Source organism: Lissotriton vulgaris, chromosome 2_1, assembly GCF_964263255.1.
Source record: "Lissotriton vulgaris chromosome 2_1, aLisVul1.2, whole genome shotgun sequence".
Taxonomy (NCBI): Eukaryota; Metazoa; Chordata; class Amphibia; order Caudata; family Salamandridae; genus Lissotriton; species Lissotriton vulgaris.
In genome coordinates this window covers 1,393,357,076-1,393,373,567 of record NC_141687.1, presented here as the reverse complement: position 1 = coordinate 1,393,373,567, position 16,492 = coordinate 1,393,357,076, and positions in this window count along the sequence as shown.

The window sequence follows — 16,492 nt, the reverse complement described above, 5'->3', positions numbered from 1 at the left end:
CCACTGATTGCACCCATTCCATTCTGTTGCGAGTGTGTGCATAATTAGGTGAACTGACCTCCTCTAAGGTGGGGACATAGACAATTGGGAGCCAATTCAGCCATGCCTTTGTCTGAGACATGGCAAAGTTTGTCTAGACAGTCACTGTGCTGAAAATAAGTGCATTCCTAATTACAGAGTGTTTCACCTTAGTGGTTTTCAGGTGGCATGGGATGCTCTTTGTGCTGCGGCCAAATGAAAAGTCTCCCAGGGGGCCTACATTTTATAGGAGGGTACTGGCTAACCAAAGAATATTCTGCCCCATATTTTCCCTCCAGAACAAGGTGTGTTGACGGTCTGGTTCATCAGTGGTGGCTATAGAAGAGCCTCAAACATTACGGGCGAGAGCCCTACCTTCTTCTTTTGTAAAATTGGGGGACAGGGTAGTGGGGTTGCAAGCAAGTCCCTGGAAAATCATTGAATGGTAGGTCCTTCTGATTGGACTTGCCACAGGGAACTTTTTCTCCTGTTGGCCATTTTGGGACTGCGTGAAATGGTTTAACCTTCATGTTGAATGTTTGTCTGTGGTTGTCTTAAACACAACATTCAGTTGTTGTTTCAGTACTGATAAAAATGCTTTCCCAATTACAGCGCTGGTCTGAGAACATTAATTAGCACACCTGAAAAGTTTACCCTTGGGTGACCAACCTAGATGTAAGCAAACCTAAAAAGAGAGCTATCTTTCATTGTTTAATTAGCAGTCTTGATTTTTCTTTGTAAGCTGCTGTTTTGTCTGCATGCAACCTTTAGAACAAAACATTGAGACTTTACAACTTCAATTTAACAATTAAAATCAGAGACCATTTAATGCAGTTCCTTATAGTCTTTCTTTAATTATTTCATATGACACATTTCAAAAATAGTCTGTAAACTGCTCCGCAAGGGGACCTGAGGATTCAAGCCCCGGATAGTGTAGAGAACCGTTTCAGGGTTTTTATTGAAAACGTGTTGTTTTGGTGTTTGCTGTAGGAAGCTGGCTCTGTATATACTATACCAAAATGAAGTATAGTGTGCAGAGTCCAGTGGAACCACAAAGATAGGCAGAGGTAAAAGTAGATAGAACCTTGCTCTCTATTTGTGATAGTGTGGGCGAGCAGTAAGGCTTTATCAAAGGGTAGTGTTAAGCATTTGTTGTACACACCCAGTCAGCAAATGATGTCACAAACTCAAAGACTGAACTCAGACCAATTTTGATTTTATAAAAATATTATTCAGGTATTTTATGTCTACGACCAAGCCAAGCCTGGCACAGGTAAGTGAAATAAATGATTTGTGAAATCTTATGCAATGTTTTACAATTGAATGCAGGTTCAAATACAATTGATTTAAATACAGGTAAGTCAAAAAGTCGAAATTACTCTTCAGATTACTTTTTAAGTTACTTTTTCTACTCAGTGTGATATGCCTAGATATCACAGTGGGACATTTCCTAGAGAAAACGTAAGTAAAAGCAGTTTGGCGCAGTTGTAGTTTTTCAGGTTTTCATACAAATCAACTCCACACCTAGAACATTTTTCATGGAAAAACAGTCAATGTATTCCTATGGAGAGAAATTAAGTTATCGGTTAACAGGTAAGTACTCGGTCTTTAGGGTTGAGTTTCTGGGGTTAGAACAAGGGATCCCCCAGGGTCAAGGATGCACTCTCAAAGCACCCTCGACGGCACTAGGGCGGCCGAATGTAGAGTGCTGAGGCCCAATGTTATCCAATGGGGATAGGGGGCCTCCGGTTGGTGGCTGCTCATGAGCAGGTCACAGGGTTGTAGGAGCAAAGCTCCTAGTGTTAGGTTCAGGGCAAAGGGGGATCCAAGTTAGCACCCAAATTACACCCGCAGAGGTGCAGGGGCACCTGGGTGCAGGGTGCTGTTTTGGCTTCAGGTGACCTGTTGGTTTCAAAGGGGATTCTCTGATTTTGACAAAGACTGCAGGCCCAGGGATGAAGATCTTCTGGAGGTGACCACCGGCTGAAGAGGTAAGTTGGGATGCCTAGGGATGCTGGTACACCATTGGTTGGTCCACCCAAGGCCATGGGGCATCGGATGCAGGGGTGTCTTTAGGCATTGGATTTTCTTACCAATTCGGGTCGGGGATACTCCAGAAAGAGACTGCAGGGATCGTGGAGAGGGTCGAGGCAGGTCAGAGATCACCAGATCTCAGGTCAGGATTGCCGGGTAGACCTCCTCATGGTGTTGGTACTCTCGAACTCGGGCCGTGGGCGTTGGGTGTAGACTCGCAGATGTGGCCGGAGCCAGAGTCTGTGGGTGAACAAATCCAGTGTTCACAGGAGACAAAGTCTTTGGGGTGGAAGGCAGGTCCTTATCAATCAATCAGAACAATTTGTATAGCGCGCTACTCACCCGGAAGGGTCTCAAGGTGCTGGGGGGGAGGGGTCCGTTACTGCTCAAAAAGCCAGATCTTGAGTTACTTCCTGAAGGAGAGATGGTCCTGGGTCAGCCGCAGGTGGAAGGGGAGGGAGTTCCATGTCTTGGCCGCCAGGTAGGAGAAGGATCTTCCTCCGGCAGTGGTTCTGTGGATGCGTGGTACGGTAGCGAGGGCGAGGCTAGTCGATCGCAGCTGGCGGGTGGGCGTGTAGAAAGTGAGGCGGTTTTTGAGGTACTTGGGGCCAAGGTCATGGAGCGCTTTGTGTGCGTGGGTGAGGAGTCTGAACGTGATCCTCTTGCTGACGGGGAGCCAGTGCAGGTCTCTCAGGTGGGCGGAGATGTGGTTTTGGCGGGGGATGCCCAGGACGAGTCGTGCGGAGGCGTTCTGTATGCGTTGAAGTCTTTTCTGTAGTTTGGCAGTGGTTCCCGCGTAGAGGGTGTTCCCGTAGTCCATTCGGCTGGTGACGAGTGCCTGGGTGACCATCTTCCTGGTTTCGGTGGGGATCCAGTAGAAGATCTTTCAGAGCATGCGCAGGGTGTTGAAACAGGATGACGATACGGCGTTGACTTGTCTGGTCATTGAGAGGGCGGAGTCCAGGATTAAGCCCAGGTTTCGTGTGTGGTCAGTTGGCTTGGGGGTGGTGCCCAGGGCGGGGGGCCACCAGGAGTCGTCCCAGGCGGAGGGGGATGATCCCAGGATGAGGACTTCCGTTTTGTCTGAGTTCAGCTTCAGGCGGCTGTTCTTCATCCATTCGGCGACGTCCTTCATTCCCTCGTGTAGGCTGGCTCTGGCGTTGGCCGGGTTGTTGGTGTGGGAGAGGATCAGCTGGGTGTCGTCGGCGTATGAGATGATGTTAAGGTTGTGTTGGCGTGCGATGGTTGCGAGGGGGCTCATGTAGATGTTGAAGAGGGTGGGGCTGATCAAGGATCCTTGAGGTACGCCGCAGATGACTTCGGTGGCCGCGGATCGGAACGGGGAGAGGTGGACTCTCTGGGTTCTTCCGGCGAGGAACGAGGTGATCCACTCCAGTGCTTTCCCTTGGATTCCGATGTTGCTGAGGCGCTGTATTAGAGTGCGGTGGCAGACTGTGTTGAATGCTGCAGAGAGGTCCAGGAGGATGAGGGCAGCTGTTTCCCTGTTGTCAAGCAGGGATCTGATGTCGTCGGTGGCTGCGATGAGGGCGGTCTCGGTGCTTTGGTTGGCTCGGAAACCAGACTGTGAGGGGTCGAGGGATCCATTTGTCTCGAGGAAGGTGGTGAGCTGTATGTTGACGGTCTTCTTGATGACTTTGGCAGGAAAAGGGAGGAGCGAGATCGGGCGCAAGTTCTTTAGGTCGGTGGGGTCCGTTGTCGGTTTCTTCAGGAGGGCGCTGAGCTCGGCATGCTTCCAGCTCTCCGGGAAGGTGGAGATGTTGATGATGTTCCGGAGTTGGGGTGCGATGCTGGAGAAGCCTTGTTGAAGACGTGGTGGGGGCAGGGGTCGGTAGGGGATCCGGAGTGGATGGTGTTCATCGTGCGGGGGGTCTCTCCGCTGCTGACCGGGGTCCAGTTGCAGAGGATGGTGGTGGGGGGCGTTGTTTCAGTGGTTGGGTGAGTGGTTGGTGCGTCGAAGCTGTTGTGTATGTTGGCGATCTTGCGGTGGAAAAAGGAGGCGAGTGAGTAGCAGAGGTCTTGCGAGGGTGTGATGTCGTTGTTTCTGGCGCTGGGGTTGGAGAGCTCTTTGACAATGCTGAAGAGTTCCTTGCTGTTGTGGGTGTTGTTGTCCAGGCGTTCTTTGAATGATGTCCTTTTGGTGGTGCGGATCAGCTGGTGGTGTGTGCCGGTGGCGTTCTTGAGGGCGGTCATGTTTTCTGTGGTCTGTTTGTGGCGCCAGTCTTTTTCGAGGGTGCAGCAGTTTTTCTTGGATGTTTTGAGTTTGTTGGTGAACCACGATGCTTTTTTGCTGCCGTGTCTGCTGGAAGGGTTCTTCATTGGTGCGAGGTCGTCAGCGCAGTTGATGAGCCACTGTCTGAAGATGCGGGCTGCTTCGTTGGGGTCCGTCGTGTTGGTGGGAGGGTTCTGGCTGAGGGAGGTGGTGAGCTGGTCGGCGGTGATCTTGCTCCAGCTACTGCAGGGAACCTGTTGTGGGTGGTGGTGGGTCGTGGTTCTCTTGAAGCTGAAGTGGACGCAGCTGTGATCAGTCCAGTGAAGTCCAGTGGAGTGGCTGAAGGCGATGTGCTTGCTGGAGGAGAAGACGGGGTCAAGCGTGTGGCCGGCGTAGTGGGTGGGGGTGTTCACCAGTTGCTTGAGTCCGAGGTTGGCGAGGTTGTCCAGTAGGGTAGTGGTGTTGCTGTTGTTGTTGTTCTCCAGGTGGAAGTTGAGGTCCCCTAGGAGGATGTAGTCGGAGGAGGCGTGGGCGTGCGGGCTAATGAAGTCTGTGATGGCTTCGCTGAATTGTGTGCGTGGTCCCGGGGGTCTGTAGATGAGAGTGCCTCTGAGGGTGGTCTTGGGGTCGGTGTGTATCTGGAAGTGGAGGTGCTCGGCGGCGGTGAGGGTGTTGTCGGAGTTAGTCGTGATGCGGATGGTGTTCCTGTGGACGATGGCGATGCCTCCTCCGGGTCGGTTGATGCGGTCCTTCCGGGTGATCTTGTATCCGTCCGGGATGGCTATGGCGATGTCGGGTGCTGAGGAGGCGTTCATCCATGTTTCCGTGAGGAAGGCAACGTCTGGAGATGTTGAGTCGAGCAGGTTCCAGAGTTTGATGGAGTGTCTGTGGATGGAGCGGGTGTTGAGCAGGATGCACTTGAGGTGGTTGTTGCTGGTGCCTGGCCTTTCGGGTGCGGTGATGGTCCGGAGGCAGATGAACTTGCAGGCTTGGCAGGTAAAGGGTCTGTGGGTTCTTGAAGCTGCTGGCTCAGGACACACCAGGATTCCATTTCTGCAGGTACGGGGTGGGGACAGGCCAGTAGGGCTGGGGCTAAGGCAGTGGGTGTCCTCATCTACCTAGTTTTAGTATGGCTTCTTTGGTCCTTCTTCTTTTTTTCTTCTTAGACAGTTCTTGTCTAAGGAGGCAAGGTTCAGTGGTGCCCTTAAATATTAGATTTAGGGGTGTTACAGGTTGGGACCAATGGGTCCCTTCCTTGGGTGGGTACAATCCCTATTATGCCACACTCTAGTGGGAAGGGCCAGGAGCCTGTCCCTGGTTGGTTGGGTCCCCCATCCTCACGATGGTGGGGACTGAGAGTTGTGCTTCACCTCGCCTCCCCCACTTGAGGGGTGCAGTTGGCAAAGGTGGGCACACCACCCTTCCTCATTTGCTTTTCCCACTGATTCTCCTACCCAAAGTGGGGGTAAGAACCGGTGGGGGCCAGTTGCTGGAAGCAGCAAAGGCCTGGGGAAGCTCACAAAGGTGGCAATCCTTAAAAGCTTCCACTTTGTGGACCCTGCCCATCCTGGGGAAGGAGGCTTGGCACCTCGTCCATGGAGCAGCAGGCTCTTAACCCACGGGTCCAGAAACTTGTCTGGCAGTGGCAGCTGCAGGTCATTTTTCAGGGGGCATCTCTAAGATGCCCTCTGTGTGCATTTTCATTAAATCCCACACTGGCATCAGTGTCGGTTTAATGTGCTGAGAAGTTTGATACCAAACTTTCCAGTTTTCAGTAAAACCAATATGGTACTGTGGAGTTTGTAATGACAAACTACCACACCATATACTCTTAATGGCATTACTGCACTTACAATGTCTAAAAATTGGTTTAGACGTTGTTGGGGTACAGGGCTCATGCACCTGTATCCTCACCACTGGTATAGTGCACCCAGCTAGAGGGGTGGCTAATCTATGCCAGGGCACTGGCTGGTAGGCATGGCACACAGGGATGTGTATAATCAAAAGGAGGAGCGGGGACGCACAACCTAGTTAATGCAGATTTTTCAAAGAAAGTTCAATGAGAATTTGTATAGAGAGTGGGGTGCTCCAACCAGGTGGCGTGTCCATCCGAAACACGTCTCTGAATGAATTCAATTGAATTTACACAGGGATGTGTGCCATGTCGACTCTTCACTTTGTTCTGAACCAAAACAAGCAGCCTGCAAAGGCAGTGTGTGTGTGTACAGGTACAGGACCCCTAACGGTGGCACAATAAGTGCTGCAACCCTTAGAGTATGATGGGGTAAAGATACCTTCAAGGGATTTTAATAGACACAGGAATTTTGAAATCACTTAAAGGATGAGATTGTGTGGGATTAGTGATTTGGACCCACTAATGCTGATTATGCAACAACAAAAATGACATATATTCAAAGCTGTTACTTGTGAGTAATCAGCCTTAAACAAAAGATATAGGCAAATGTATAAGTAAGAATTAATAACTTGTGTATAAAATGGGGAAATGCGTAAACGCATATTGGATACTATCAGCTTACCAATACATCTATATTATCTATAAATACAGATACCGCCACAGCATTTTTAATCTCTATGGTACAAAATATTCCATCTACCTGGGACACCTGTTGGCTCCCATAAGGTAAAAACCAAGGATTTAGTTACACGGAAATTCGATCTACTATAGGGATATGTAATGTAATCCAATTCTTGTTCTGCTTCACTATCCAATCACAGGGTACTTCAGCGCAATACGATAATTCTTGAATCGGTATCAGCGCTAGGAAATTGACTTTATGATCCGGACGCTTGCATGATTGAAACATGCGCCTACATGATTGAGGTACAAAAATATGTTAAAAATGAGGGTTGTTTTTATGCCAACACTCGAATTAACTTGTCTATCATGTATAAACAACGTGCAAATTTGATTCCTGACCTAATTCTTTTTAGATCACTGTCCTAACCATTATAGAACTAATACATTGAATGTTAACCTAAGGTTCTCTTGGGCTAAAATGGATACCCTGCGGACAATTTTGATGATGACATAGAATTGACATTATTTAGGAAGTGCACTCCTTAATTATGATATTATTTATTTAACTTGATGTTTAAATTGTATCTTTTAAATGTTTTTCATTACGTAAATGAAGAATTTACTTTGTATCTAATTTGATTCACAAACTGTAACTCCTGAATGTCATTCATGATGTAAATAATAGGTGCAACTCAAAATCTTGTATCTGTTACTTTACCACTATTTTTTTGATTGTGGTTCAACTAAAAGGTATTCCTAAATATCTGCCTTTATTCTTAGGAGTTGAGAGCTCTTTGGGTGCTATATATATCAAGTAGGTCATACTTTCATTGGGTTGAGACAGGATTTTTAAAACATTTTTTAATCTGTTATCATTTTTAGGGTACTCAAGATATGAAATCCATGTTCTGAGGCTGGTCTCCTACACCAAAGAATAGAGACCGAAACGTCGACTGTGGCTTTATCTACCATTGAATATTTAATTAATTTTGTGTTAGGTAGAAAAGCTTGAGCAATTGATGTAACAAGGGCTGTAGTTTTACCCTTTTACATCTTTGCTGTTTATCTTGTACCCAACTTTTTAACTTGATTTGAAAAAAAGAAAAAAAGATGAAATACTCTTTGTTTATATACACCCGTTCTTCAATCTCTTTTTGCTCTCTCTCCTGACTGATTACTCACAAGTAACAGCTTTGAATGTATGTCATTTTTGTTGTTGCATAACCAGCATTAGTGGGTCCAAATCACTAAGCACACACGATCTCATCTTTTAAGTGATTTCAAAATTCCTGTGTCTATTAAAATCCCTTGAAGGTATCTTTACCCCATCATACTCTTTGCCCAAACCTGTTGTGTTCCCGAGGGTCCGCCCCCGATGTCCGGAGGGACGGACAAGTTGGTCATGTGACCGCCCTATAATAAAAAGAGGTCGAGCACGTGCGAGGGCGTTCAGAGATACGCGCCGACCGACCAAGCAACTTTATTCCCAGTGTCTGGCTGAGTTTATTCTAGGGCCACGTGTTAGGCCTAGTCAGGGTTAGATGCCCCTTGAGCGTAGATCACCCGACACAACAATTGGCGACGAGGGTGGTGATCGATTCCCCGCTTGGGGTGCGTGTGTGTGTCCCTCTTGGGGTGAGGCGGCTGCGGGCACTACCACGTGTCCGCGGTGCTCGTGCCTTGCCACCACACACCCCCCGCTCTGCCTGCCTGGTGGAAATACTCTGATCCCTGGCTCTCATCAGGTGAGCGGCGCTGGCCTGCATCTTTCTGCGGCGCACAGGAGTCTGATTGGTCGCGCGAGGTGCTTCCCCCGTGGACCCTCTACGCTTCGGTGCCACGCCGCACTGGGCTGCACGGGTGTAATCCGCACCGAGATACAACTGGCCGGGCGCTCCGGCTGCCGCTGGATCATATCCCGGCTGCCCACGGACATCCTCCCGGGCGTCCAAAGCGATGGCTAACATTCCGCCCATTGAGCCGTTTGTGGTGGAGGGTGCGCCATCCACTCTCGCACCGAAGTGGAAAGAATGGGTGGACAGGCTCTTCATATTCTTCGAGGCCACCAAGGTCCATAAGGAGCAGAAGCGTGCCATGATCCTCCATCTTGGTGGCAAGGACATTCATTCCATCGCCCGCACCCTTACGGAAGCTACTCCCAAAACCCACCACACGCTCATAAACACGCTCAATGCGCACTTTGAACCCATGGCCAACCAAGACTATGAACGGTTCATTTTCAGACAAGCGCAGCAACTGCCAGAGGAATCGCTGGACGCCTATCACTCTCGGTTGAAGAAACTGGCACTAACGTGTGGATTTCAGGATGTCACGGAGGAAATCAGAGGCCAGATCATTCAGGGTTGCGCTTCTGCTAAACTACGCGAGAGAATTCTGGAGGAGTCGGGGAAACCCCTCCCAGACATTCTCACGCTGGGCCGCACGAAGGAGCTGTCCAAGGCCAGGGCAGCCCACATGGAAGCAGCTCTGCAGGCCAACATGAAAGTGGAACCGGTGAACAAACTGCAAGTCCGCCCACAGCCCAAATGGGTGAAGCGAACAACAACTCCGCAGGGCGGAGCTTCGGCGCAGTCATGTGGTTACTGTGGAGGCCCGAGACACCCGGCGCCAGAATGTCCAGCACGGGGCAAGATATGCTCCGGGTGCGGAAAAATGAACCATTTTGAAAAGGTGTGCCGGTCCAAAAAGTTCAGCAAGCCCCGCCAGACAGTACACGCGGTGGCGGAGCCTGAAGGCGCGGAAGGAGGACCCAGCAACAGTGATATGGACGACGACGAGGAGGAGCGGTCCGTACACAAGGTGCACATGATCGGCACGGCCACCCGACGCACAAGGACACTACCACAGTGTGCAATACAAGTAGCTGATCAGGACATCATGGCAACGGTGGACACGGGCGCCTCAATAAATCTTATGAGTGCGTCCCTCTACGGAGGCATGGCTACTCCACCCAGCCTCCGCTCTACTCCGATCACCGTTTTTGCCTACGGCCAGGACGTGCCCCTCCGCATTCGAGGAAAGTTTAAAGCAGCAGTCCGGCACGGAGACAAGATCACGCGTGCCAACATCTTCGTGTCGGAGGAAGGCCAAGGCATGCTCCTGAGCTGTCGGACGGCAGAAGACCTGGGAGTGGTCTCTTTTGCGCTTGGGGTGCACGAGGAATCAGTGCAGCAACTGATTGCAGACTTTTCGGACCTGTTCGAAGGGATTGGCCGCTTCAAGGGTCGGGAAATACACCTGCATGTGGACCCCACTGTCCAACCGGTGGCCCTGCGACACCGGCGGGTTGCGTTTCATTTGAGGCCACTGGTTGAGGAAGAACTACAGAAGCTGGAAGCCGCGGGCATCATTGAAAAGGTGTCCGGACCCACCCCCTGGGTATCGCCCATCGTGGTCACCAGGAAACCAAAGCAGCCGGGAGCGGTCCGGATATGTGTGGACATGCGCCTCCCCAATGCGGCCATCAAAAGGGAACGGCATATCACCCCCACAATCGATGACCTGATCGGAGAGATGGCCGGGGCCCGGTGGTTTTCCAAGTTGGACCTCAGGGCGGGGTACCATCAGCTCGTGCTGGATAAAGAATCCCGGAACATTACGACGTTCTCCACTCACATCGGACTGCGCAGGTACACCAGGCTGAGCTTCGGGATATCCAGTGCTGCCGAGGTGTTTCAGAATGTCATCCAAGAGCTCATTACTGGCATACCGGGGGTGATCAATGTCAGTGACGACATCATGGTGCACGCAAGGACAATTCCCGAGCACAACCAACGCTTGGCACAGGTGTTCCGTAGGCTCCGCAGCGCTGGACTCACTCTGCACCGAGACAAATGCGAGTTTCTTCAGACCAAACTGGGGTTCTTCGGCTACGTGTTCTCGGCCGATGGCGTCAATCCTGATCCTGACAAGGTCAAGGACATCAAGGATGCACCTCCGCCCACGACTGTCACGGAAGTCCGAAGCTTTCTTGGGATGGTGGTCGCTTCATACGAGACCTAGCCAACCTGACCCTCCCGTTACGGGATCTAACCAAAGACTCCACGCCATGGAACTGGGGACCGGAGCAGGAAAGGGCATTCCAAAATATCAAGAGTGCGCTGTCCAGCAACACCACGCTGGCGTTTTTTGACCCAAGACATTCCACTCTCATTGCAGTAGATGCCGGACCGGCGGGATTGGGGGCTGTCCTGATGCAGAGAGCCCGAGATGAGATAGACTGGGCCCCTGTAGCTTTTGCCAGCCGGTCCCTCACGGACACAGAACAAAGGTATTCCCAAATTGAAAAAGAGGCCATCGCGATTCATTGGGGATGCCGGCACTTCCACTTATACGTATATGGCAAGCCGTTCACAGTAGTAACGGACCACAAGCCGCTGCTGTCGCTGTTCTCAGGTACCTCATCCAAACCACCCCCCAGAATTGAAAAGTGGATTTTGCAATTACAGGAGTACAACTGTGCCATTGAGTACCAGCCAGGGGCAAAGAATCCGGCGGATTATCTGTCACGACACCCCCGGGCGGCCACCCCAGAGGAGATGGAGGAAGCTGAAGAGACGGAGGCCTATGTGCGATGGATCGTGGCCAGATCATGCCCGCGCCCCATATCCCTGGAAGAGGTTGCGAGCGCCACGGCTCAGGATGCCTGCATACAGCGGGCCAAAGATCTGCTCCGGACGGCTAACTGGCAGAAAGCCAAGGAGAGCTGGAAGGTACTCACACCGAGGCCCAGAAAATCATGGACGGTCTGTACCACGTGAGGGCTGAACTGAACGAGGACGAGGCGGGGTGCCTCCTGCGAGGGCATCGTCTGGTGATCCCGACGGCTCTGACAAGCCGAGTAGTTCAGCTGGCGCACGTAGGGCACCAAGGAATGGTTAAGACAAAGGCCCGGCTGCGGACAAAGGTGTGGTTCCCGCTCATGGACGATATGGTGGAAACTGTTGTGCGCACATGCACGGCCTGCCAAACTACAGGCGACAGCCCTCGCGAAGCCCCCATCATTGTGGAACCCAGGCCCCGAGGCCCCTGGGAAAGGGTCAGCATGGATTTTGGCAGCCTTCCGGATGGACGGCACACGCTAGTGATGATCGACGACCACTCCAAATACCCTGAGGTCGAAATCATCACCGGCACCAGTGCAGACTGTGTGATTCCCAAGATGGAAAAAATCATTGCCACCCACGGAGCCATGAGAGAACTCAGAACGGACAATGGACCGCCCTTCCAGGGTCAAGACTTTGCGGAATATCTCTCGTCCCTAGGAACCCGTCACAGGCGCATCACCCCAAGGTGGCCTCAGGCCAATGGGGAGGCCGAGCGGTTCATGAGAACTTTAAACAAGGTAATCCGCATAGCGCATGATAAAGGACAGTCCGTGGAAATGGCCATTTTCACTTTCCTCCGTAGCTACCGCCAGACCCCTCACTCCACAACGGGGGTAGCTCCTGCACATCTTCTCCTAGGGCGGGTAATAACGGACTCCATTCCCCATCACCCCCAGTGGGCACCTGAACTGATAAAAGAACATACAGTAGAAATGAGGAGACGTTCTGCCTATGACCAGATCAGCAAGAAACGTAGGGCTGTGGCCCCCCACTTCAAAAGAGGTGACCTAGTGCTCATCAAGAATCGGGCCACTGGTGGCAAATTCAAACTCAGTTATGAGAAACGACCATGGCGAGTCAGTGGTGTGAAGGGCACCCGCATCACAGCCACTCGAGGACGAGACAAGGTGACTCGCAACGTGTCTCACTTCAAGCTCTATCACCCGTCGAGCAGCGAACCAAGGCGCCAGCAAGGCGACAGAGAAACCGAAACTGCAACTACGTTGCCGTCTGGTGAATCAACATCTCAGCCCGAGGTCAGGCCACGTGACGAGCAGCAGGTTTCTAGTGAGGATGTGGGCGGAGACATGGAGGCCCTGGATGAGGCCCCAGATCCGGAGGGGGCCGACAACGAGGCGCCAAGACACGAGGTGGAGGCTGGAACAGAGCCGATGACTCAGCGGGGGTCCCAACGCCAGTTACGTGCCAACCCCACCCCCTCCGGCTGGCTGAGAGACTACTTTACGTAAGACTGTTCTCATTTACATGTGTGCACGTAATGTTTGAACTGAATGCACTGGCATTTTGAAAGACGCTGAAGGTATCGGTCCTGATGCTATTAAGACAATGGGTTTGATCAGACCATGTTTGCGATTTTGCAGTATGTTTTTGGTTTTCTTGTTGTTTCCTTGTTTTAGGAGGAATGTTGTGTTCCCGAGGGTCCGCCCCCGATGTCCGGAGGGACGGACAAGTTGGTCATGTGACCGCCCTATAATAAAAAGAGGTCGAGCACGTGCGAGGGCGTTCAGAGATACGCGCCGACCGACCAAGCAACTTTATTCCCAGTGTCTGGCTGAGTTTATTCTAGGGCCACGTGTTAGGCCTAGTCAGGGTTAGATGCCCCTTGAGCGTAGATCACCCGACACAACAAAACCCTCAAGGGTATACTGGGTCGCCCACTATCAATTCTCTTGCAACCCTTAGAGGCCTTCCCTGGGCACAGTGCCCTTGGTACCTGTGGTACCATTTACAAGGGGCTGAACTGTGGCTAGAGAGTGCGGAAAGAACATAGACCCTGGGTACTTGTTTGGCAGGAGCACAGGGCACACTCAGTCAAAGTACATCAGCAGTTTAGCAAAAAAGTGGGGGCTATCATGCAGAAAGAGGGCACTTTCTTGCCTTTTTGCCTTTGCAAAAGAGGACTCTACCAGTCCAGTTTGTCTGGAAGTATTCATTTACTGAGAAGTGAAATTGTAGCCACACAGCTTATCTCTTTACAGAGGGAAGGTATATCTAATCTTTCCTCCTGCCGCTTTATTTTCGCAATTATTAATGTTGTCGTGTTGATCCAGAGTAAAGGGAGGGAGCCTGCTTTCCTCGTCTGCGCGCTTCAGTCACTTCGATTTTCCGGACAGGACAGACAGACGCAAGGAGTCTTGTACAGAGTTAATCCCTGCGATGCATTTCAGGCACGCAGCACAGCGGGAGCAACACCTCGCCTTGTTCGATACATCCTGCCTCCTGCGGCTTTGAAGAGCGTGGGGTGGACGTTCTCCGACAGCTCAGCCCCTATTAATGCTAGTAATCTCTTAGCACGTCAAACCCAATTTTGGGAACACCAAGCATGAACAGTTTTTGTTGCCCCAACTGCAGACTGAGGCAGCTTTAGATTTTTTTCTAGAACATAGTCGACCCCTTTACGCCCCTCGTTCTGAACTGACTGCCATCCATATTGCCTATAACGCGGCATCCTCTTTCAGAAGAGATGCTTTCATCCTCACTAATTGGTAGGGGGTGGGGGGCTGTGGGGCAGTAGGTGCAGAGGCACCGGGTGCATGGAGTATTAGGAGCTCTCTGATGTCTGTCTTTTACTACCAAACTGTGAGTGTGTCTAACTCGCCTGCTTTAGACCCCACCCTGCTCTTTGTTGAGCCCAGTTGAATGCAGGTTTGAATAGTTCCGTTTTCAAACTCTCTGGAAACCGCATAGTTTAGTTTGGGGTTTTAAACACTTGTTCGCCCACAAGTCTCTTCTTCGCTAATATACCGGTACTTATTTACAAGACTGCGTGGATAGTTATGTTTTGATTTGACGTCTAAATCTGGAAGCCCGTAATGCTGCATGCAAGTAGTGGGAGAATAGTTCCACAGTGTTCCCACAGACTAATCAATTTCTGCCTCCGTTTCGTTTCGAAGAAACTTGGGAACACTCAGTAATTTGGCAGAAAATGAGCGAAGCCGAATTTCCGGGAAATATTTCTGTACCTGGTTGAAAATTAAACTGGGAGCATTATATTTAGACTGTACGTAGTGCCTCAAACTGTATGTGCTTGTGCTTCCCGAAATGGGTGCCAAAAAGAGCAGGCAAACGTGACTAAACCCTGATGCCCTACTTACTAGACGCGCTACTGGTTCCATATCATTTGCAGACTACGTAGAAAAACGTTTGAACTGACTGATCAGTGCAAAACATCACTTCACACTGGTTGAAAATGGTGCTTTGGTGCTGGCCTGAGCTACTGGCAGATTCGTAACCTCTGCTGCTGCTCACTAGGCATGTCAAGCTTTGGGAAACACAATGGGTCTAGTTTTTAATAGGTTGCGCTATTGGCCTATGGTAGTTTTCGTTAGCCAGAATCTGAATAGCTGCTATTGCAAGACAATATAAGCGGTTGTGTGCATGTCCAAGTTGGGAAGGGTTTTCTCATGATACAGGCAAGCTTGCATGGTGGTGCAACTGTGCCATTTTGCCTCTGTAATTCTCTGGAATTGAACGAGGAATTAAGCTGCATTTAGCAGTTTACATTTAATATTGATTTATATAAAATAGAAAATAAGGGTGGTCCCTCTGGGCCCTGGCAGTGACTTTAGGGCTCGCTGGCGCTGCCCCTCCCTCTGAGTGCCCAGGGCATGCATGGCTGGGCACGATGCAGCGGGGGGGGGGGGGGGGGGGGGGCATACTTTCCGGACATTAGTGGCAAGTGTGAGGCATCAGTGATTTTGCAGTATCAAAGTGGTCTCACGCTGGTCGGCACAGTGTTTACGGTGGCATGCTCTATGTCCTCTGGTGACTCATTGGTTATATCGGGAGCATCGGTGGTGCACAGCGAGGGGCAGTTTGAGCCCTTATACCCTGGAGGGGCGCCATTTGTGCCCCTTTGTCCTCCGCTGGATATGCGGTTGTGTCCTTGGTTTGGCATCTGTCTTGTCTGGAGTGCAGGGGCATAGCACTCATCCCCCCTTTAGTGGAGAAGTGTGGCTCACTGGTTAGAGGAGGCAGACCTGGAAGCAGAGGTCAGCCCGGGACCAGGGTTCAATTCCCGGCTCGGCGGGGTCTTGAGTCCTAAAATGTCCATGGACTCGACAATTCTTGCTCCGGTGCCTACTCGATTCACGGGTTCACACTCTGTGACTCTGACTCTTGCTTAATCTCCACAACGGCCCCTCGCGGCGGGATGCCTGGCTTTCACCTTGCGGATACCCTGCCGGGGTAATCGCACAGGGGAATACCAGGACGGGTTCTCTAAGCAAGCGCTTAGAGACCAGTTGGTGATTTGCGCTATATAAATTCCTGTACATTTACATTTACATTTAGTCCGGCGGTGTCAGGAGCGGCGGGGGTTGTGACTGGGAGGTACAATTGAGCAGCTGGGCGGGTGGCCCAAGGCACTGCCGGCAGTTGCATTACAGCGGACCGCTCCATCGCCTCGTTGATTCTTGGTTTGGTCTGAAGGGCCTGGTGTCTGGCATCCGGCGACACTGGCTTGACAAACTTACGGTAGAGAGGGCATTTTGTTTAACAGATATGTTTTGGGCTCAGACCGACACTGGGCATCTCGGCGTTCTGACACCGGAGCTATATTGGTCGATCCGGGGCCTTTCGCAGCGCCCTTCAGGAGTCTTCTGATGGCAGAGCTTTGTACCCCATCCTATTCAGAGGGATTTGGCAGCGGGGTTTGTGGTCCCAGTCAGCCTGGGTGAGGTGAAGGCACGTGGCCAACAGGAGAGTCTGCATCCTACCATTACGGCCACAATTGCTTGGAGCGCACCCGGCAAGATTGCTGGTGACGCCTGTGGGAATTTTGAGAGAGTGGGTTCCCCTGAT